Genomic DNA, 23,657 nt, shown 5'->3' with positions numbered 1-23,657 from the left:
CTGGCTCAGATCAGAAGGAATCCATGCCAATGGCTCAGGGTATGGTGTCTTCATGGGAGCAAACCATCTAGGAGTCAACTACTCTAGGTGCAGTCAACTGCTCTGAGAGCAGCAGGTCCTCTGGGATGCATCTGAATAAGCCGACCAGCTTTGAGTCTGCCCAAGTAGTGAGAACCAGAGGGAGCTCCAATATTTTAACATGAAAGAATGTTGTGTTTTGTCAAAGGCTTTTTCAGCATGTTATGAGATGGTCATGTGTTTTTTTCCCTTTGAGTTTGTTTATATAGTAGATTACATTGATGGATTTCCATATATTGAACCATCCTTGAATCCCTGGGATAAAGCCTATTTGATCATGCTGAATGATTATTTTGATGTGTTCTTGGATTTTGTTTGCAAGAATTTTATTGAGTATTTTTTACATCGATTTTCATAAGGGAAATTGGTCTGAAGATCTCTCTTTGTTGGGTCTTTGTGTGGTTTTGGTATCAGTCTAACCATGGCTTCATAGATTAAGTTAAGTAGTATTCCCTCTGTTTCTATTCTGTGGAATAGTTTGAAAAGTATTGGTAGTAGGTCTCCTTCAAAGGTCTGATAGAACACTGCACTAAAACCATCTAGTCCTGGGGTTGTTTGTTTGTTTGTTTGTTTGTTTTTTGGTTGGGAGACTTTTAACGGTTGCTTCTATTTCTTTACACGTTTTGGTATTGTTTAGATGGTTTATCTGATCCTGATTTAACTTTGGTACCTGGTATCTATCTAGAAAATCATTTATTTAATCTAGATTTTGTTAATTAAAGGCTTTTTTTAGTTTGATCTGATGATTTTTTTAATATGCTCAGTTTCTGTTGTTTTATCTCCCTTTTCATTTCTGATTTTGTTAATTTAAATACTGTCTCTGTGCCCTTTGGTTAGTTTGGCTTCGAGTTTATCTATCCTGTTGATTTTTTTCAAAGAACCAGCTCCTAGTTTTGTTGATTCTTTGTATAGTTCTTTTTGTTTCTACTTGGTTGATTTCAGCCAAGTTTGATTATTTTCTGCCATCTGCTCCTATTGGGTGTATTTACTTCTTTTTGTTCCAGAGCTTTTAGATGTGCTGTTAAGATGCTAGTATATGATCTCTCCAAATTCTTTATGTAGACAATCAGAGCTATGAGTTTTCCTCTTAGCACTGCTTTCATTGTCTCATAAGTTTGGGTATGTTGTGCCTTCATTTTCATTAAATTCTAAAAAGTCTTTAATTTCTTTATTTCTTCCCTGACCAAGTTATCATTGAGTAGAGAGTTTTTCAGTTTCCTCATGTATGTGGTTTTTATGTTGTTTTTGTTGTTATTGAAGACCAGCCTTAGTCCATGGTGATCTGCAAGGATGCACGGGATTATTTCAGTCTTCTTGTATAAATTGAGCCTTGTTTTGTGTCTGATTGTATGGTTCAATTTTTGAGAAGGTACCATGAGGTATTAAAAAGAAGGTATACTTTTTTGTTTTAGGATGAAATGTTCTATAGAAATCCGTTAAATCCATTTGGTTCATAACTTCTCTTAGTTTCATTGTGTCTTTGTTTAGTTTCTGTTTCCATGATCTGTCCATTGGTGAATGTGGGATATTGAAGTCTCTCACTATTATTGTGTGAGGTTCAATGTGTGCTTTGAGCTTTAGCAAAGCTTCTTTTACAAATGTGGCTGCCCTAGCATTTGGGGCATAGATGTTCAGAATTGAGAGTTTATCTTGGTGGATTTTTTTTTATGATGAGTATAAAGTGTCCTTCCCCATCCTTTTTTTTGATAACTTTTCATTGAAAGTCAATTTTGTTTGATATTAGAATGAAACCGGAGATATTTAGAAATGCCACAGCATGGTCTGGTTACCTGGACCACCCGCCATGTTCTCACTGGTCCAGCTCTGACCCTGGCTCCAACTAGCTAGAAACACCAGCCCTGGCACCTATGAGACATTACTATGGTGGCTGGTTCCACCGATCAACTCCATAGAGACCAAGCCCTAAAGCATGGATCTTGGGCCAACCCTGGCTTTCTGTTAAGTCCCAGACAATAACTACCATCCTCAGGGTACCCAGTAGAATGAAGACTCTTAAAACCTAAGATTATCCAATAGATTTATATATTTGGAAATGCTCAATTAACAAAATGCTCACATAATTAGAATAGTTACCCAATATCTAACCTTTAGATATAAGTTGCTACCCAGGACTGTTCTCGACCCATCCATCTTCCTCCATGGTTGCTTGCTCTCTCTCCCTTTCTCCTCCTCTTCCTCCTCCTTCCCACTCTTTGCTCCTCCCACATTAGCTCCTCCCCAATTACTGAGCTTTATTGCAAATATAATGTATAGCAGAAAATTATCCTGCTACATTAGAATGGCTATTCCAGCTTGTTTCATGAAACAATTTGCTTGGAATTTTTTTTCCAACCTTTTACTCTGAGGTAGTGCCAGTCTTTATAACCGAAGTTTGTTTCCTGTATGCAGCAGAATGCTGGGTCCTGTTTATTTAACCAGTGTGTTAGTCTAAGTCATTTTATTGGAAAATTGAAACCATTGATGTTAAGAAATATTAAAGACCAATGATTGTTGCTTCCTGTTATTTTTGTTTTTAGAGGTGGAATTATATTTGTGTGGCTCTTTTCTTTTGGATTTGTTGTGAGACTGATTTCTTGCCTTTTCTAGGGTATAGTTTCCATCCTTGTGTTGGAGTTTTCCTTCTAATATCTTTTGTAGGTTGGATTTGTGGAAAGATAACATATAAATTTGGTTTTGAAATGAAATATCTTGGCTTCTCCATCTATGGTAATTGAGAGTTTTGCTGGGCATAATAGCCTGTGCTGGGATTTGTGTTCTCTTAGGATCTGTATGACTTTTGCCCAAGATCTTCTGCCTTTTATAGTTTCTGCTGAGAAGTCTGGTGTAATTCTGATAGGTCTGCCTTCATATGCTATCTGACCTTTTCACCTTACTGTTTTTAATATTCTTTTTTTTTTTGTTTTGTACATTTGGTGTTTTGATTATTATGAGATGGGAAAATTTTCTTTTCTGGTCCAATCTATTCTATTCGGCATTCTGTAAGCTTCTTGTACATTTTTGAGCATCTCTTTCTTTAGGGGAGTTTTTTTTTCTATGATTTTGTTGAAGAGGCCTTCGAGTTGGGGATCTTTGCTCTCTTCTATTTCTATTCTTCTTAGGTTTGTTCTTTTCATTGTGTCCTGGATTTTCTGAATATTTTGGGTTAGGAGCATTTTGCATTTTGCATTTGCTTTAACTATTGTGTCAATGTCTTCTACAGTATCTTCTACGCCTAATATTCTCTCTTCTGTCTCTTGTATTGTGTTGGTGATGTTTTGCATCTATGACTCCTGATCTGTTTCCCAGGTTTTCATCTCCAGGGTTGTCTTCTTTTGTGGTTTCTTTGTTGTTTCTATTTTCATTTTTAAATTCTGGGTGGTTTTGTTCAATTCCTTCACCTGCTGGATTATGTTTTCCTATATTTCTTTAAGGAATTTATGTGTTTCTTCTTTAAGTGCTTCTACCTGTTTACCTGTGTTCTCCTCTATTTCTTTAAAGGAGGTATTTATGTCATTCTTAAAGTCCTCTATAATCATCATGAGATGTGATTTTAGATCAGAATCTTGCTTTTCCAGTGTCTTGGGGTATTCAGGGCTTCCTGTGGTGGGAGAACTGGGTTGCGATGATGCATTGCTTTCTGTTGCTTATGTTCTTATGCTTGCCTCTCCCTAACTGGTTATCTCTGGTTTTAGGTGGCTTTGCTGCCTCTGACTGGAGCCTGTCCCTCCTGAGAGCCTATGAGCCTGGGTATGTCAGAACTCCTTGGGTTCTCACTGTCTCTGTGAGCCTGGATGTGTCAGAACTTTTGAGGGGTCAAGCTTTTTCTTGATGTGATTGGGGTGGGGAGGGTTGGAGCACAGGGTCTGCTCCTGGGTCCAGATGTAAACTGGAAGGATCATGTCCCTGGATGGGCAGCAGTTCCTGCATTCTCTGGGCTCCAGGTATTGGGGCAGTAGTGGTAGACTCACCTGTGAGCTTGAGTGTGTCTGAACTCCTGAGGGTCAAGCTGTCTCTGGGTCTGATTGTGGTAGGGAGGGCATGAATTAATTTCTTATCATTTGTATATATTCCATGGGAAATAAGAATATTTCTCTCCTCTCTAGATCAGGATGTGCATTGGCCATTTTTTTGTAGAGCAGGGGACATATCATCTTGTCAATATTCTCTATTACACAAACATTGGTCAACTACTGCTGCCCACCAGTCTTTGCTGTCATTTGATGGCTAAACCAGCAACTGTATCAGTTGTTTCCCAGTGTCAGTATCATCTAGGAAAGGCTTTTGTTATGTTCTTTTCATCCATATGAATAGCTGCACTTTGCATATGTCCATCCCCCATTGTACTCTATGCACCTCACTCCCTGCTAGTCCCTTCTCCCTCTCAAATAGTTCTCTTTCTGTCTTTATGGTTTTTAGTACATTTTAGTTATTATTCCTTGAGAGTTTTAACAGATTTCAGCTGTTTTCACTACTCTTTATACCTTTTCTTCTCCCACTGGTTGACAACTTCTAAACAAGTTCCCTCTCTACATTCATATCTTTGGTGTGTGTGTGTGTGTGTGTGTGTGTGCACTTGCATGTGCGTGTTTAATATATTACTTGCTCAAGTGTGTGTGGGGGAGGTTATGCAACTGAGCAGGGGCAACTTATCAATGGCTATACCACTGAAGAAAATGACACCGTTTCCCAGCAAGCTTTACTTTCCGTTAGTCCCCCCAGGGAGAGGTGAGACCTGAAGGCATCCTCTGTCATCCACAATAAACTATTGAGGGGCCTAATCTAGTGCAAGTCTTGGGCAGGAGAAAATAGTTCATGAGCAGCTGGCTCATGAATGCAACAGCTCTGGAATGTCCACAAAAGGTTTTTCCTATGCATCTCCTCATTGTATGGATTTTACATTCTTTCTGCCTCCTCTCTCATGATGTCTTCTGAGACATGGACATTGATTCAGCTGTTCTATTGTGTGGCTGAGCCCTCCACCCTCACGTATTCTTGGCTCTTTGTTCATTTATGAAATTCTACACTGTCTTCTACTGCAATAAGTTCCTTGATGGAGGCGGGGTGCAACACTCATCTACATATGTAAACATGATATTTAGAAGACAAGGGCTCTTGACAAGATTTCATAAACTTTGCATGAGTTCCCTCCAATGGAATGGACTTCCAATCCAATTGGAAAGTGGTTGGTTACCTTCATTAACAGTCATATTACTATTGTACTAAGGGCACATTTTGCCTAGTAGGCCATCATTGTGGCTTTTAGTGTTCACAGTGAGTTCTTTTATATTGTTTTCAAGTGTGGGATTATTTTAACCATTTTTCACTATTTCATTTTAATTTGTATATTTGGATTTTTATCTATCAGAATTTTATATAATTTCTTTATTAATTTGCATTTTTCCCACAGTTTACTTAGAATTAATGTTTTAGTTTTTTAAATTTGCTATAAAAGCTTTAGCACTGTGGATGTTCCATATTCTGATTATGTAATTATAATGCTATAATTACCTCTCTACATTGAAATTGTCATGTTGGTACTATAAATTTTAGTTTCAAGTATCCAGTACATGGTAAATATCTCTTTAAAAGCTCTACAATCATATATATGCAAGTAGCACTAAATGAACTGAGCAGATTGTGTGTCTGTGTGTGTGTGTGTGTGTGTATGAAGAGTCACATATTTGAAAGAGAGTGAGAATGGGAAGAATAACATGGGAGGTATTGAAGGGATGAAAGGGAAAGGGGGAAATATGTAATTATATTTTAATTTTGAAAAGTAAAAACTTAATAAAAGAGAAACTATAACTTTGAGTGGGTTGTGAGGTGAGGGAGGATATGGCAGGAACTGAAGGAGGGGGATGAATGTGATCAAATTACATTGTATGAAATTTTCAAATAATAAATAAGAACATTGTTTAGAAAAAGAACAGACTATTTTATTTACACAATGTCAGTCACTTCTGTGCCTTTTCCTAATTCGATTTCACTTTCCTCCCAACCATTTCCCTTTAGTATAAAGAATTTACATTCACCCTCTATTGAGTCATGTCTGCTGGAGTCCTCTCTAGAAACTTCTCTTCCCTTAAGAATGTCTTTATTTTGTTTAGATGTCTGTAGGTGTCTTGTTGAATATATACATCTGCCTCAATGCCTCTTGCTGTTTTACAGTCTTGTCTCTCTTCCTTTCAACTCCCATCCTCCTGCTGAGAAAACCCTATAAATTTGTAGGTTGCTCTTAGTCTTTAGCATTGTTGGTTCAGTTTTGAGGTGTTGAATCCCACTTTTCTTTGGGTTTGTCCTGTTCCAGGTTCAATAAACTTGATTCTCAGAGTTTCTCCCATTTGGCAAATAAGAAATTTTCAGCCAGTTCTTTTCCTACTACTTTTGGGTGTGGGTGACACAGTTAACCAGGCAGGATCAGTCTGTGACTTGGATGCAGGTATACTCATCAGTTAATTCTTAAAGTCTTTCATATATATATATAATATATATATAATATATATTATTATATTATATATAATTTTCATATATATATGCATATATATATGAAAATTATGTATATATTAAGTTAAAATATAATTACATTATTTTCTCCTTTCCCTTCAATACCTCCTATGTTGATTTTCCCTTCCTAACTTCCTTTCAAATATTTGGCTTCTACACACACACACACACACACACACACACACACACACACACGGATCAAGTCTACCCTTGTCCAAGTGAAAACAGTAATTACTGTGTAGAAGTATGTTCCTTTTCATGGTTTCCTCAACACTCCTCAATTTTCTCTATATCTCTCATAAAAAAAAAAAAATGGGGTTTTATTTGTTCTACCATGCCTTCTGTGACCATACCATCAAGAGTCAAGTGGCAAGAGGACAAGCTGGAAAAAGGAAGTAATTGGTAGTGTTTGCACTAGGTTATTGGGATAAAGTTCTATCAAACCTGAGAAGGTTCCCCCTCAAATTTTGGTCTCCTATATTAGGGAGTTTTATTTCCATTTTAAAAAGAGAACTAAAGGTTTAGTTTTTAGTTGTTTTTTTCTTGTTTGTTTGTTTGCTTGTTTATTTTCTACAGATTTATCTCTCTGAACCCTAGCATTCACAGTAGGTTCCCAGTTCTGTCTTCGGACCTGGAGATATTATTGAGGAAAGCAGTTATTCCAAACTTTTCAGGCTAATAATCTTTAGTACAGTTTTACCATGCATTCTTCCAAGTTTTATAGTGGCACTCAGGAGCAGACACAGGGTGTGGTTTGCTTGATCTAATTCAAAACAAAAATCTCATTAAATTTTAATATAAAGGAGTATATATATAGAGAGAGATCATTCTAATATTTAACTTTTATTACACTTGTAATATGAATATCATTCAATTTAAATTTCTAACATTTACTGAAGTAAGACCACTAATATGTCACTTAGAAATTTTGAATCTAAAGTATAATTATAATTCATTCTGTAATTTCTCCTAATATTAAGTGTGGATATAGAATTATGGTCATTATATTTATAAAAAGATGAGGAGGAGGAGTATGTTTGGTGGATATGTAGTCGGGTATTGGGGGAAGAGGGTGCCTCTGCAGACCCATGCTGAGGCATCCTTTCTCCCTGAAGGATCAGACACAAGATGATATAGAATAGAATAGAGTTTATTCAGTGCATGGGGAAGGGGAGTTGAGAGGGTAGTACATCTTAAATGTTAAGTAACTTTGACAAGTTGTATAGTATAGAAAAACACATTTTGCATTAGTAGAGAAACACTTGGCTTAGAGTTGGTGTGGACCAGAATATAAACAAATCAGAGAGCTAACAGTGGTGGCTTGAGAATATAGTGACAGAGAGTATATCTAGGCTGGTTTAGGCCTGTGATATGAACTGTGCAAACTGAGCCAACAGGCAGGCCATAGAAACATGGGAATGGGCCTGGGGTATGGGAATGTTAAACTTTTCTGTTTCCAATCTGGGCTGGTCATGAGACATGCTCCCAGGCTGGTGGCATGAGATACATGCAGCCTGAAGAGCACAGATTGCAAGGAGTCACAATAACAGCATGAGCACCCAGGTGGCAGGAGTCAGGGCAGTGTTGTGACATGCACAAGGCTCAGACACAAGCAGGTGGGGCAGGGCTTCCAGCCGCTAGGTGCACTCCAACAGTTTATTGATGGGGTAGATGGGACTACTGATGGGGGTAGGCTATTCGAAGTCCTGGATCTGGCCCTGAGAGGTATCTGAGCTGGTCAGCTCTCAGGCTTTCCTGCTCTTATGCCCCCAGGCTCCATGTACCAACAACCCCTGCAACCATGGCCAGCTTTATCCTGCTGCCCAGGCAATATGGATGGCCAATCTCTTGAGTGTTGCACCCAGTGAGGGACATAGCCAGTTCTCCCATCCTTATGACTCTGAGGTCAGTTCTCTACCCTGCTATAGGGTACCACCACACAGCAGACAAGAGGCAGGGCCAGCTCTCCTGCTCTCATACCCTGGCTAAGGAGCAACCCCCACATTCAGGGCTAGCTTTACTCTCATGCCCAAGTGATATGCAGGGCCCACTCTCCCAAGTGCTATAGAAAGTGAATGACAGAGTCAGATCTCCTGCTTTCATGACCCCAGGGCCAGCTTTCCCAGCATATCCAGGTGAGGGGTGAAACCAGTTTTGAACAGCCTTCAGATATCAAAATGTTCTTGGGAAGCAGTTCAGATCAGGTATGCCAATGTGCACTTTGCTAGTAACAGAACCCTGCTTCTGCAGGGCCACAGACACACATGTGGCCAGAAGCATAGGCCAAGACTCCACCATAGTCCCAAGTGGCATTACAGCTACTCACATCCTCAGGTCTCCAGTTCTGCCTCTCTAAATTGTGCACACATCCTTCTTTTTCTCTTCCATTTCTCTACCACTCACTTGCTCCTCTTAGTAGTGCCTGGTGTCTTTGAGTGTCTGGGGTCATTTCAGGAGTGGTCTCAGGAGTACTATGCCCGACTCATGCATTATGGTACTGGGTTTCTCACCTAGCCCACCCAAGTGGCCTCTGTCTCAAGGCTTACTCTCATGGGGACTGAGGTAACCCCAGGCAGGGTTCTAGTCTCAGGCTCTCTCCATATCCTGAGTGCCTGTCAATGCCTATATTGCTCAGACTGGTTATTGTCTCAAGCTAGCTCCCTGTTCGAATACCCTGGTGCCAGAATGGTGGGTGTCTCAGGCTTGCTGTTGTTGTTGTTGTTGTTTTGTTTTGTTTATTTATTTTTCAGGGAATGTTAGGCTGCTAATCACTCCCAGATCAGAAGACCAAGTCTCTCTCTTCTCTACCACCTACTGAAGCTCAGGTGACACACAGCCTCTAGGGGCAGAAAGATCATTCAAAATTTTTGATATAGGCACTTAGTACTGTAATTTTTCTTCTTAGGATACCTGCATTGAGTCTCATACATTTTGATATATTGTGTTTTCAGGTTAATTCAATTGTAACATTATTAAAGTCTACTTCCTGATTTCTCCCACAACCCATTTATCATTCAGTAGTTTTGATGCATCTCTATGAGCTTGTATATTTTCTGTAGTCTTTATTGCTGTTGATATTCATCTTTATTCCTTTGTGGTCAAATAGAACATAGGATATGATTTTAATCTTCCTATATTAGTTGAGACTTCTATTATGTTCTAATATGTGGTTGATTTTGGAGAAAGTTGTATGGCCTGCTGAAAATCCATGTATTCTTTTAGTGTTTGGGTGGAATGTTTTGTAGATATCTGTTAGATCTATTTGTTCTTTTTTTTTTTTTTTTCTAAAGCAACATGACCAACACAACTTGTAAAAGAAAGTATTTAATGTGGGGCTCACTCTTTCAAAGAGTTATACTCTATGACCAGCATGGGGAGCAAGGCAGTTAGGCAGGCAGTTAAGCATAGGGCTAGAGCAGTAGCTGAGAACTTACAATCTGCAAATGTAACTTTTATTCTCCTGTTGCATCTGTCATCTCCAAGGCTGACTCCCTTTGTCTGCTAACTGAAGCTTAGCCCAGGAAACTTCTAGGCCACAAACAATCTTATCTAGGCCTAGAACATTTTCAGTCTATGAGGCTTACTCATAAATGTATCAGATCATACTTTCTAGTTCTTTCTGAACTCTGGCTGGCTGGTTCAACTCAGATGTTCTGGTTCAAACTCCTCTCAAGCTGATTGATTCAATACGGTTTGCCTATCAGCCTCTGACTGAATTGCTCTGCTTAGCTTCAAACTAACTCAGGCAATCTGTTCTAATCTTCTGGCTCCTTCTCATTCTCTGGTTCATTCTGTTTTTGTACCTGTGTCTAGCTTGTTCTTTCTTCATCCTGTCTTTGTATAACTGCCCCAGTAAAACTGCCTCCTTGTACCCCTGCACTACTCTCTCTTAAATAACCTCTCTTTCTTCCTTTTTTTTTTTTCCTTCTTCTGAGAATTGGGCATATTCCATTCTGTCAAATCTTTCTCTGATTTGTCACTTTGTCTGCCACTCAATTGAACATCACTTTCAAATATGGGTGTTTCCTTCTACAAACTAACTTTAACTTAGTTGTTTGGGATTAAAGGTATATACTCAAGGCATGTCTGTATTCCAGCCAGAGGGAATAAAAGTGTGTGCTAAGGGCTGAATCACACCACAACTAATATCAGTTGTTTTTTTTTTTCAGTAAATGACACAATCTCAGGGGACACAATATAATCAAGTATCCTGAAACAAAGGTAGAATGCTTTGTATGAAATTGTCAATAAATTAGTCCAAAAAATTTAAAATGAGAGAAGATTTGAGTAACTGTCACAATAAGAGACTACAAAGTTATGGTGCCATATAAAAGCAAGAAGGTGAGTAGACTCTAGATCTAGGATGACAAATCTTCAAAAGGACAGCTGATCATGCATCCTGATTCTTGGTGCAAGAATCATTTTCAAAGGTTAAAGATTTTTTAATCTAATATCAACACATTCCATTTTCTCAGTATGTCAAACACCAGAAAGAAACAGATGCTCATTTCATTGATCCCCCACCTGCCAGATAATGCTGCTCAAATTCAAGTTGCTTAATTACCAAATTACCATTTATGCCATTGCCCATGCCCACACACCAGTCGTCACTGGAATCTGCCTTCCAGACAGCACATAGTTTTATGGCTTACCAATTCTGTGGACAGTCATCGATCCAGTGAGTTATTATTGTTTTAGAAAACAAAATTGGTGTGCATTTAAAGGAAATCTCACAGAGATGCCTGTCCTTAGTGTCCTTGGAGACTCTGACTATAAAACTACTCATCTCCTACACTCCATAGTTTGCATTGTTAATGACTGCCGTCTTCTGGAAAGTCTCTAACCTTGAAGAATAACTTTTATTTGAAAGACAGTACCAGGACCTGTGGTTTCAAACAGAAAAAACATACCTGGCCATGCTCTTTGACCCTCTCAAAAAATAAAAAATAAAACTATCAGCTTGAACCATAGAAAAGTGTGACTATTCAGCCATTGTAAATTAAAATAAAACATCAATGCCCTACTTTTCTAAATCATTTTCTTTTGGTTTTCCCCTTTCCCACAAAGCTGTAGATATAAAGTCCTTCAGTACCTCTGTCCTGTCCCTCACAGTAGTGAGCAAGGTTATGAATAAGACAGTTCTATGGGGGAAGAAATGATAATGAGGTTTCCATTTATTTTATTTTTTAACAAAATGTATTATTTCATTTCAGTTATGTGTCTGTGTACCCTATGAGTGTCAGGTGCCTGTGGAGATCAGAAGAGAGCACCAACCATATATCTTGGAAATGGAGTTATTCTTGGTTGTGAGATGCCAAGTATGTACAAGAGCAATAAACACTCTTATGCACTGAGCCACTGCTCCAGCTCCTGGCTTGTTTTTTGAATCATTATTTCTAAGAAGTCAGGTCATGTTTGTACTGGGAACGAGATCAATAGTGGCTGCTTTCCTGTGAAGCTCTTTGCGACTTTAGCTTAATCCACAGTCCCTACTGACAGAACAGAGGAAAACAGATAAATAAATAGACCCACAATGGACTACCATATCCGTCAAATAGCTTCTTAATATTTGAGCCCTAGGTTGTCTTAACAGTTGGCTGGAAGTTTGCTTAACAATATACTAGAGAGAAGCAGGATGGAAAAACTCATCCCATGGAAGTTATTAGGGAGGACTAAGAAGATTAGTATTTTTATTTTATAAACTTTTCCTGAGACCTTTTCAAGGCCCCACTAGGCACTGTGGGGATTTCATATATAAACATGACCAAGTTCTTGTTCTCTAGATGGTAAAAATAGAATGGGAAAGGAGACATGCACAAGCAATTACACTACAAGGTAGATCCTTTGATAAGGATTAAGATTTTAATAACATTTCTAATAAAACAAATATGCCTATGTTTTCAAACAGCAGCTGGCGGAAGCTGAGAATTATTTTTCCCCCCTTCATTTCTCTTTTTAAGAGAACAGATTGAAAAGTTGTGGTAACTTTTAGAAAGATCAAAGAAGATTTCTCCTTTATGCATGATGTGAGGTAAATCTTGGTATCTCAAGTTTCTAAAGTTAACATCGCATTTGTTTGGATCATTATTCAGAAATTATAGTTCATGCTCTGGAATTTCTAATAATAGATAAGACATTGCAAACTCAGCAGAGATTCTGTTTAGCAGCAAGGCCATTTGAATGAATGTCTATGTTTGGGATGACAGAAGAAAGTAAAGGGATGTTTACATCTTATCCCACTCTCAGGGGAAATGGGTACCTGTACAGAGTCACTGTTGTTTATTTTCATTTTTGTGACTAATTTATTTTGTCTTAAAACCTGATTCGAGATGGGAACCATCCTTTCCTGGGGTGACATGAGTACCGTTGTAACCAGCTGTAGCAGTGCTAATGATGGGAAAGTCTCAATATACGGATGCTTCCTTTGACGTAGGGATTAGCTAAGGGATCTCCAAAGGATTTTAAGTATTAAGTAGTCAAGCTTCAAGGCAGTTCAGAAACATGACTATTAGACAGGACTAGTGCTGTGAACAAGAGAAGCAGTAGAGAAAGAGAAAATTCCCTAGAAAATATCAACCTGAAAAATATCAACACTGTCCTTCCCGAGAGTCTATGGTAGACACTAATGAAGATGTCCAACTTCACTACACTTAAAGCCTGCTGAGGCAACTTGTTAAAATACAATAATTACTCATAGAGTTATATCCAAAGATTTAGACATAAGGTCCACAAATAAGGGAGAACATGTGCATTTGCCTTTCTGGGTATGAGTTACTTCACTTGGTGTACAATTTTGCAGTTCCTCTTATTTACCTGCATATTTCACTATTTCCTTGTTTTTTATAGTAAAATAGAATTCCAGTGTGTATGTGTATGTGTATCACAGTTTCATTATCTATTCATCAGCTGATGGACATTTTGGTTGTGTCCATTTCCTAGTTATTGAGGCTAAAGTGGCAAAATGGCTGAGCAGGTATCTATGAAGTAGGTTACCCTTAGGCACATGCCAAGAGTGGTTCGAGTCATCTGGTAGGTTTGCTACTATCTTTTTGAACATTTTCCACAACTTCTGTGGTGGCTGCACCATTCTAATGGTAACATCAGAGAAGTGGGTTTTTTTTTTTTTCCTAAAATCCTCACAAGCACTTGGTGCTAGTTGTTTTCTAGCTCAGTCAGAGTAAAAGGAAACCCCAAACTAAATTGAAATTTATATCTAATTTAGTTTCCCTAAGATGTTGAACACTTTTTAGGGATTTCTTTAGTCATTTTCACATCTTCTTCAAAGACCTTTTTGTTAAGATCCATGGCCCATTTTAAAAGTGGGTCATTTGCTTTCTTGACTGTTTAGTATTTAAGATGTTTATATATTCTGGATATTAATCCTCTATTGGATTACAACTGGGAAAGATTCTATTTCTATTGTGGTCTGCCTCTTTACTAAATTTATTGATTTCTTTGTTGTCCAGGTACTTCTCACTTTATAAAGTCTCACTTGTAAATTTTTTACCTTAATTCCTATGAAAATGGAAACCCATTTAAGATGTCATTGCACATATATGTTGGAGGGTACAGTCTATGTCTATTTTAGCAGTTCCAAAGTTTTGGTTTGCACTGGGAGCTTTGGATGATTTGAAATTGATTTTTGTGTGGAGTGATAAATGAATCTAATTTTATTCTTTTACATGTTGCCTCCCTGTTTCCCAGCATTTTAAGCATGTTTGTCAAATACCAGGTGACTTTAATTTCATAAAATAATGTTGTGTCTTCTACTCTGTTTCATTGATCTACATGATTTTGTGCTCATACTGTTTTTACTACTATAGCTCTGTAATGTAGCTTGAAATCTGTCATGGTAATTTCTCTAGTATTGTTCTTTTTGGTCAGAGATTTCTTTGGATATCTGAGATCTTTTAATTGTAGGATTTTTTTTTTCTTTTCTGTGGAAAATGTCATGGTGATGTTGTCTAAGAGTGTATTGAATCTGTGAATTGCTTTTGTTAGCATGGTCATACTCACAATATGGCTTTGATACAAGTCTTAAAGAAACAGAACTGAAGTGACCCTTCTCCCTGAGGACTATCTCTCATAGTGTTTAAGGTATTATGTAAGTTAACAAAGGAGAAAAGCAACTAATAGTCGCTGTATGCCTACCGACTGCAATGGCCAACCTAGGAAGATAGCCTCAGTAGTGCATTTATATTTTAGGGGTGATCAACCGTGGTCTAATTGGGTTTAAAACTTGACTAATGGGGAAAGTATTATGCCTGGTACTACAAACCTAGCCACGCACTATGGTCTGGAGAAGCCACAGGCCCTAGAGGAGACTCCACTGAACCAACATAATTTCTAACTATATTCTTAATGCTTTTTTTTTTATATTCTCAGATCAGTATAGCTCTCACCTCTCATTAAAGAAGCTTTTTTTTTGCAGTTGATAGAAACTTTTGAAGAAATTCATAACCACTGAAGTTCAGAGAACTGAGAATGAGGTTCTTAACTACCAATTAATACACCTAAAACAAAACCCATTTACCTAAGACTTGAAGAACATGTGCAAGAGAGGACAGGTGTTTGATAAGAACCAGGACATCTGCTGTTCCATTTCTTCTAGACAAGACAGGAAAGCTGCACCTATGAAATCTCAACAACATAATTACCTCAAGGAGACATGTATAGTGATATCATCAGTTAATATGCCACCCGAGGAGGAGAAAAATCTCCCAAGAGTGGCTATCTTAGTTCAAGTTTTATTGCTGTGAAGAGACATGCTTACCAAGGCAACTCTTTATAAAAGACAACATTTAATTGGGGCTGGTTTATAGCTTCAGAAGTTCAGTCCATAACCATAGGGGCAGAAAGCATGGCAGTATCCAGGCTGACATGATGCTGGAGAAGGAGCTGAGAGTTTTATATTTCCATCCTAAGGCATCCAGAAGACTGACTTCCAGGCAACTAAGAAGAGGGTCTCAAAGCCCATCCCCAAAGTGATACGCTTCCTCCAACAACAACATACCTACTCCAACAAAGCCACACCTCCTAATAGTGCCACTCCCTGGGCCAAGCATATTGAAACCACCCGCAAAACGACATGCTTCCTGCAAAAAGGCCACACTTACTCCAACATGGCTACACCCACTCCAACAAGGCCACACCTCCTAATAGTGCCAGTCCCTGGGCTAAGCTAATTCAAACTAACACAAGTGCACGCCTGGCTGAAGAGCTAGGGATAATCAACAGGTTTTGAAAGAGGGAGAATTAGTCTACTCTCTTTTCAGATTCCTGACATGATATACATTATTATATATACAATAATATATATGCACTCAAAAACAACTGCTGAAAAGAAGAGACCATGATTTTGAAAAAGAGCAGGGAGGGGCATATGGGAGGGTTTAGAGGGTGAAAATGGAAGTGAGGAATGTTATACAATAAAATAAACAAATGAGCAAACAAAAAAGGAAGCCCATGAGCCTTTTAGAAGTATAAAACTCTGTATCATCTCTGGATAGTCTGACACCACCCAAAACAGAAAGAGAAATATTTACACATAATTCAAGTTTCAGGTTCATGTTAAAAAAATTAAAAGATGATATCACGCTGGATCCTTATAAGATCAAACTGAATAGAATCGCATGAATGAGTACATAGATGGTAAAGCTACCTCCATTGTAAATCTGGAGTAGCCAAGCAAAGCAGATATGTGAAGCAATGGAGAGCAAACAAGCACAGATGTAAGGCTAAGTCACACCATTCTCCATAGCCCAGGACATCGTGTTCACTAGCTTCTTTATTTATTTTGTGTTAAGTTGAGAGGATAAGCCCCTCACAGTAGCCTCTGGGCACATGGACAGTGTTTTATAAGAAATGTTCTACAATTTCTTTATAAATTCTGACCAGCTTAAAGTGAATACCAACTCTGTTATTCAAAAGGATTTCTGGTTTGTTTCAACTTGAAAGTGATTTAATAGGAAGCCCACAGAGAAAATCTTTCTCGGTAATCAAATTATAACAAGTAAGGATTAAAAGTATTAAGAACTTTAAGCAAACTTTTCAGCTACTCTGTTTTGTTCAGGAGGAGGGGTACATTAGAAGTTGGCTATGGGAATAAGTGTAACAAAACTGTAAGAAGGAAAGACAAAAACTTCTGAAATTCTGGGTCCATTATGTGTCTACAGACACAGTGGTTTTCAAACACAGATTTAGCCAAACTCTAGGATCTGTTTTCCCAAAGACAAAATGTTTTCATTTTGCATTTGTCTACAGTTCCTTTTCTGGTCATATAAAGACAACTATATTATACAAGGAAAGTTCATCTATATTTTCAGATTCATCTATGCTTAGTTCATCACAACATTTTGTTTTGAGTGCCTCTGTGTTTGGGGAAAAACATGTGATCTTTTTATTAGACTTTGAACCTTTGTTTCTTCTTTTCTTAGAAACAGGAAGCCACTTCAGCCAAAAGGAAGCAGAAGTAAACTACAGAGTGTTAGATTGGGCTTCCCATTTAGAAGACATGGCTCCAAATTAATCTTGAGTTTAGCAAAACGTTCCTTTCCTTAGGTAAGAAAAAGACACTTAGGAAAAAAAAGGAGAAATGATTCAAATGGCGATGCATTCCTTAGTCCTTTATAAGCAAAGACAAACCCATGGTTTCTTTGCCATTTAAAAGGCACCAATATCTTTAAATTTTTGTTAGAAATATAATTTTTATTACTTTTATCTTATACACTACTTGAGAGGTAAGATTAAGAATAAACTGATTAATGGCTTCCAACAAGACAATATGGGTAACACTAGTCTGTGGGTGTTTTTTTTCTTTTTAACTTTCTAAATCTCCAATAAAAACAGGGAAAGTAGAATAAGAAAACAAAACCTCATGGCCAAAATCTACAGCAAAATTCCAAGAAGGAGAGTCTTCCAAACCCCCAAAACCTGAACCTGCCATCAAGGTTACATGTTATCAGCAGCTCTGTGGGAAAGAGAAGCAGTTCTGATGAGAGTGAGTGCCAGAAACCAAATCCCTAGCAGATATTTACCCCATAAACATGATGTCCTTGCTAGTGTTGAAAGTGCAGTGTGCCAGGGTGAGCTCAGTAGACACATCTGAGAAGGTTCATGAGAGACTGAGGTCCATGAGTGAGTTCAAAGGGCTATTAAACTTGAGATCAGGGTTGAAGCTTTGATGTTAAGACCTGACCAAACAGAAAACTTAAAGCCTGTTTTAAAACAAATAGCCAACTTCAAAAAAAAATTTTAAAAAATGAGAAATGTTTTCTTGAAGACACAAACATTAGAGACAGGATGAGAGAGCACCTAGGCAATGAAAAGAGAAACTCAAGAATAAATGTGGAGAAACCCAAAGTTATGGGGCTAAGGTAGGTCATGTAAGTCTCTCTTTGCATAAATGAAAAGCTTTACAGTTAAAAAAAACATGGAAACTGATATATTCTTGACAAATTTCACATAAATTTTATGAGGAAAAAAGAATAATGAGCAGAATGATATTGATCCTGCAATAGAGCCATGTCAGATAATAGATTAACATATTTCCAATTAAGGAAAAATAATTTCTTAGAAGCTAGTAAAAATAACTCAAGGATGCCAGAATAAGAAGTAGAATCGGAGGTATGTAGGATATGTAGGAGGAGCTAAGGGGGAAGGAGTACTGAGAGGAAAGATGGAGTAAGGAGAGGAGAAGATGAAGGAGAGGAGAAGCTAGGTGATGAGAGAGAAAAAGAGAGAGAAAGAGAGGGGGGGCATGAAGGCAGATGTTCACGTGTCTCCACCAGTCAAAGATAGTTTATATATCTAGGTTGGGTATTGGGTTACACTTCTGATTGAGCATTACCAAACTTATAAAGCCTTTGATTAACATTTTTAAAAAAATTGTATAAAAGCAAAAAGGAAAAGGGGGCATGGGATAGGGGTTTTCTAGGGAGTGGAAATGGGGAAAGGGGATGGCATCTGAAATGTAAATAAAATATATAAAAAAAGGAAAAAAATGAAAAAAATAAAGCATAAATACATGAGGATAAAAAAAATTGTTGCTAATATAAATGTATATCTCCACTAAAGAAAAAAAAAGAAGTAGAATTGGAGGTAAGCTGATAGAAGGAGAGGAGTATTTAAAAAGAAAGAGGAGGAAACAAAGGCTTAGCAAACAGATTAAAATCACTTCAAAACTGATGACTAACCCAGGAAAAATAAAAACAAATGGATTTAAACAATGGCTGTAGCCTCTCTGGATACATGGATAATGCCATATAAATAACAGAATATAAGAAGGAAATTAAAAGCAAATGTGAAAGTAAAAATAATTTAAAACAACTTAAGGTAATAGAAAAATACAAATGATACCAACCCTCACATAGAAGGTGGCCCCATTGAAGCCACTTGAATCATATGAAAGAGTTGGGGGAGGGAGGTGAATATCTTTAAAACATATACAAAAGTCTCAAAGAAGTAATTTTAAAAAAAATATTAAATGAGATATTTTTTCAAATATGGTCCCTTAAAAGCACTCATCAGTTACTGTCATGGAAAAAAATGTTCTTTAGTGGTGGCATCAGAAAGGAATCATATTCAACATAAAGATGATACATGCATCAAGCCCAAGGGAACATTTCTGAAGATGGTCTGAAAGAACATAAGCCATCTGAATGAGAAGGTGTGCAGGAAAGAGCTTCTTCTATACATAACATAAGCATCCCACTCATGAACTCCCTGCACCCATGCTTCTCTACTCAAGAATTACACAAGACTAGGCTCCTCCACATTGTATCATGAAGGAGGTGCCTGTAAGGTCCGACTTTTCTCAGAGAGACTATAAGCAATTAACCTTGCTTGGAGGAGAGGCATGGCATTATTTTAGTGGACTGAGCAGAGATAAATTGCTTTCACTTTACTAAACAACTTCCTTCCCACCTTGCAAGTAACTTTAACAAAACGTAGTGAGAAGAGGGGACACACACCAAAATAAAAGTTATGGAAGTATGACAAGAATAGGTGAAGAAAGTGAGTACTAGCAAAGAGGGGAGAAGATAAAAGTGACTGAAATGTACTATATAAATGTTCACAACTGTCAAATAATACAAAAGAAAAAATAGACAGTGTAAACCTTAACGCTCTACTACATCTAAGTTGAAAGAATTGTTACTATGATATGAGTATCATATATAATTACATATAATCACTGGATTTATAGAAAGAGAACAGGGGTATCTGAGGAGAAGTTTCTACAGTTAAAGCAGTTGTCCAATAAAGCAGCAAGTTAGAACTGGAGTGCCTATGTAAATGCTTCACGGGCATGGAGGCCCACCTATGATTCCAGCACCACCTAGACTGTCCATGTCCTTGAGCTCTAGATTTAATTGAGAACCCCTTCCTCAAGAAATAAGGTGGGACCAGCAAGAAAGCTAACATTGGGCTCAGATCTCCACATGCATGCACTCACATGTCCACATTAACCTACACTCTTACATACATACATAAATGTATGCTCACCATATACGTAGACACTAGAAAAAAAAGGAAACAAGAGCAAGGGACAGGGCATCAAAGAAAAATAATTCACTTCCCTTGAGCTATTCTAGTACCCATACCACTACCCATACTACCACCACCCATGTTACCACTGCTCATACTACCACCATCCATGTTACCACTTCCGAAACTACCATAGAGTTATCCCTTGTCACTCAATGTCTAAAATACCAACGATTAGTTGTCAATGTGGAATCCTTCTTGCCTGAAAAAAAAAAAAAAAAAAAAAAAAAAACCAAGTGCTTCTGACTATGAAAAACTGCCAACTAATCAGATCTTCTCCCCAAGGGTAGTACTGTTCACATCGATCTCCAGATCTCAGAGGCCTCTGTTTGGCGGAACATAAAATCCTTGCTTCAAAGGAGTCTAATATATACAACTTTTGCTTTCAAGTCTACATTCTATAAAGTTGTGTTAGAGGGGAGTCACATGATCTCCCTGTGAGCTCAGATGACTTCTCCCTATCTCCCGTGTCCTATAATATTTAAAAATCAAGCTACACCTCAATAGAAGCACGGATGATTCTCCTAACTCTCCTCCAAGAGGCCATTCTTCCAGAATATCTTTAATTATCTTTACTAAACTTATGAAGTGTTCCCCACTCCTTTATGAAAATACTATTAATCCAAACTTTGCATCTAATGTGTTTACCTAATATAGAACAGAGCAAAGGGTGGTTTTCTGAAAGGTGTGTGACTACTGCACTGCCTGATGCATTCTGACCTTCATGAAAATCAGTTTCACTGGGCAGATCTATGTTCAACTTATTTAGTTTAAGCCCCTTTTCTTCTATAAAACTATACTTACTCCTGTATCTATTAACATGTGCTCTGTGATTAAGTCTATAGTTTGATTTTAAATGATCTTTTAAAGTCATACCAATTTTAAAAGAATATGATTATCTTTTGAGGAATATTTAGAATATAAGTATAGAATGACATTAATATTACCATACTATTTTTAAAAATAATGACCCATCAAATGACATGAAATGAAACAATTCCAAAATTCATATTCTTCACATTGAAAGGCCGATGGCTCCTTTTCTCAGCCCATGGTTAATAGCTCATGGCCTCTTGGGGGCTTAAAGGGATCATAGAAAAGCTTAATCATTTTCTTAAATGTGACCCAAGTCTGTTTCCTTAAAATCCACTCCTCTTTTCAGAGAGAGAAAAAGAGAGAGGAGGAGAGAGAGAGGCAGAGGGAGAGGGTGAGGTAGAGGGAGAGGGAGAGGGAGGGGGAGGAAGAGGTGAAGGAGGAGGGGGAGGGAGAGAGGGAGGGGTAGAGGGAGAGGGGAGGGGAAGGGGAAGAAGGAGGGGGAGGGAGAGGGGGAGGGGAAGGGGAAGAAGGAGGGGGAGGGAGAGGGGAAGAGGGAGAGGAGGGAAAGGGAGAGGGGAAGAGGGAGGGGAGGGGGAGGGAGAGGGGAAGAGGGAGAGGGGAGGGGACGGGGGAAGGGAGGGGGAGGGAGAGGGGAGGGGAAGGGAGAAGGGAGGGGGAGGGAGAGGGGAAGAGGGAGAGGAGGGAAAGGGAGAGGGGAAGAGGTAGGGGAGGGAGAGGGAGAGGGGAAGAGGGGAAGAGGGAGAGGGAGAAGGGAAGAGGGAGAGGAGGGAAAGGGAGAGGGGAAGAGGTAGCGGAGGGACAGGGGGAGGGGGAGGGGGAGGGGGAGGGGGAGGGGGAGGGGGAGGGGGAGGGGGAGGGGGAGGGGGAGGGGGAGGGGGAGGGGGAGGGGGAGGGGGAGGGGGAGGGGGAGGGGGAGGGGAGGGGGAGGGGGAGAGGGAGAGGGAGAGGGAGAGGGAGAGGGAGAGGGAGAGGGAGAGGGAGAGGGAGAGGGAGAGGGAGAGGGAGAGGGAGAGGGAGAGGGAGAGAAAAAAATACTGTTAAAATACTTACAGACTCACTTAACTGTAAGGACAGTACAGTACCTATACTCATAAATACACATACATTAATTCATTAAAGCCCACCTACCACAGGATCTGGTTAAAACATTGCACTGTTCACAGAGTGTGAGCGAAAGCCAATGGGAAAACCAACTTCAGAGAAGAGCTGAAGCTAGAGGACTGTAAGGCATCATAACAAGTAAGAACAAGCTGGAAGCAAGAACGGGTGGCTTGAATGTGATACAGAAAGTGCTGAAGAGATAGTAAATGGTTCAGTGATCCTAGACAATATCATGATTACTTCCACAGTATCTTCAAGTGGTTTGGCATATAAAAATGCAGGCGGTGTTTAAAAATCTCTACTTCCACTGGCCCAAAGCAGCTGCATTTCAATCTTTTCCCATATCCACAGGCTTGCAAATAGCCACAGTATGAAATCAAACTGGTGTGGCAGGAATTTCGTGCCCAGTGTATTTGCAGCAGAACTTTGTCTTTGGATAGGGGAGAGGGAGACGGAGCTAGGAGTTCAGGGGAGAGAGAAAACGCAGGGAAAAAGAAAGAAGGAGAGGCAAGATGGCTGCAGATGTCACCCTCATGTCTCTAGCAATCTCAGGTAGTTTTTCATATCAAGGTTAGATAATCGGTTTAACAATTCTAATTGTGTGGGCATCTCGTGTACTGAGTATTTGCTAATATATAAATCCATTAGTTAAGCTTTAAGCTTTAGAGTTTTATTTTACTGGGTTACTGGGAAGTGGGTCCTCCAACAACCAGGTGGTTATGGCTGTGAAGGAACTAGCGACTCCAGGGATGAGCGAACCAGAGCTGGAAACACAGTGACTGGTCACTACTGGAACTAGCTAGAGAGAGCAGCCTGGTGAAACCAGCTTGGGAGCTCCAGTCCTGCTGGAGAGCTTGCCGAGACAAATGGCCATGGAGTGGGAACATGGCGGTCAGGCTGGGAGCTAGCCGAACCTCTTCTTTTTTTCTAATACTTCCCGCTACAAGTTGGTACAAACATTTATACTCAGATATTAGTGGCCAGCTGTTCAGAGAGATGTCGACAGATTTGGTAATGAAACTTCTCAACCAGCAGAATAGTAAGAATAATGAAAAAAAAACAAGGCAGAGTGGAAGCCACAAACTTCCGCATTCCCTCCCGGGTATCCCACTTTCCTGAAGAATGTTTGTAAGTTTGAAAGACCAGAGAATGGCTGGTAGCTTTGAAGGCTTCCTTTTTGCTCTGAAGTTATTAGGCCAAAGTTGGAGGTAGTGACCGGCCTCTCTCAAGCTGGCCCAGGTTGTCTGGCAAGCAGAGTTCAGATCTCTGAATGATATTTGCACCCGTACTCTGAAGAACAGGCCCTGCTTGTGTTTCCCATCTGGATTTATTCTCCAGCCAATTAAAAAGATAAGCAGTTTCAGAAACATATGGGATACATTCTATAGTGCTTTAGAGAGGCCATACAGTGTGTCCATAAAAATCTATAATTTAACGGAGACTACAGATCTACACTACAGTCTCAAGAAGATTGCCACTTCAGACTACTCTCTGGCACAGTATTTTTTCACTATTCTGAGTAGGTGAAATGATAGAATAACCAGTGCAATTGGAACTCTGAAATCTTCCTCCTTTTGACATTTAGCAAAAAT

The 23,657-nt window shown here is 38.9% G+C and overlaps 1 pseudogene; it reads right to left on the bottom strand.

Annotated features, from left to right (window-relative positions):
* Window positions 1-9,334: 9,334 nt before the first annotated feature.
* Window positions 9,335-9,432, bottom strand: LOC143441068 (small nucleolar RNA SNORA17; annotated as a pseudogene).
* Window positions 9,433-23,657: the final 14,225 nt, after the last annotated feature.

This window comes from Arvicanthis niloticus, chromosome 30 (assembly GCF_011762505.2).
Source record: "Arvicanthis niloticus isolate mArvNil1 chromosome 30, mArvNil1.pat.X, whole genome shotgun sequence".
NCBI classification, from domain to species: Eukaryota; Metazoa; Chordata; class Mammalia; order Rodentia; family Muridae; genus Arvicanthis; species Arvicanthis niloticus.
Note: the sequence above shows the minus strand (reverse complement) of the source record. Positions and strands in the feature narration are given on the sequence as shown.